The sequence below is a fragment of the Saccopteryx leptura genome, chromosome 3 (assembly GCF_036850995.1).
Source record: "Saccopteryx leptura isolate mSacLep1 chromosome 3, mSacLep1_pri_phased_curated, whole genome shotgun sequence".
Classification (NCBI taxonomy): Eukaryota; Metazoa; Chordata; class Mammalia; order Chiroptera; family Emballonuridae; genus Saccopteryx; species Saccopteryx leptura.
The window spans coordinates 11,136,976-11,138,118 of record NC_089505.1 but is presented as its reverse complement, the minus strand read 5'-3'; positions in this window follow the sequence as shown (position 1 = coordinate 11,138,118).

The following is a 1,143-nucleotide window of genomic DNA, read 5'->3' as shown; positions in this document are numbered from 1 at the left end:
GGGTGCAGTGGAGGCAGGGCTTAGAAAGAAATAATAGCATTCAGTGGACACATTAGAAAACAAGAAAGATCTAAAATTAATAATCTAAGATTTCACCTAAGGAAACTAGAAAAATAAGAATAAATTAAATCCACAATAAGCAGAAGAAGAGAAATAATAAGAATTAGAGAAGAAATTAATAAAATTGAAAACAGGAAATCAATAGAAACCAAAAAAAGTGGTTTTTTGAAAAGACCAATAAATGTGATAAGCCTCTAGCCATGCTAACTGAGAATAATAAAAGAGATATAAATTACTAATATCAAGAGTGAAAGAGGATATATCACTGCAGATTCCATGGGAATGAAAAGGATAATAGAGAAATATTATGAACATGGTATGCCCACAAATTTGATAACCTAGATGAAATGACCCATTCATTGAAAGACACAATCTTCCAGAACTCACAGAATAAAAAATAAGCAATCTGAACAAGCTTATCTCTACTAAAGAAATTGAATCAATGATGAATAACCTTTCAAAACAGGAAGCACCTGGCCTAGATGTCTTCACCAGTGAATTCTACCAAAGATGAAGAAATTATACTAATTCTTGACTATCTCTTCCAAAAGACACGAGTAATACTTCCTAACTCATTCTATTTGTATAGCATTCCCTAATACCAAAATCTTTCCCACAAAGATCAAGACAAGGCAAGAATTCTCCATTCACCACTGTTTTTCAACACCATACTAGGAGTACTAGCTGATGAAATAAGACAAGAAAAGGAAATAAAAGGTATAAAGACTGAGAAGGAAGAAATAAAACTGCCTTTGTTCAGAAATGACATAATTATTTATGTAGAGAACCCTTAAAAATGATTTTAAAAAACTGAAACTAAAAAGAAATTATAGTAAGGTTGCACAGTAGTCAATATGCAAGAATCAATCACTTTCCTATATACCAACTATGAACAAGTAAAATTTAACACTAAAAACACAATACCATTTACATTACCATTAAAAAACTAGGAAATTAGGTATAAGCCAAACAAAATATGTGTAAGATTTATATGAGAAAAACTACAAAAAATATGATGGATGAAATTAAAGAACTGACCTGGAGAGCATTATGCTAAGTGAAATAAGCCAGTCAGAGAAAGAC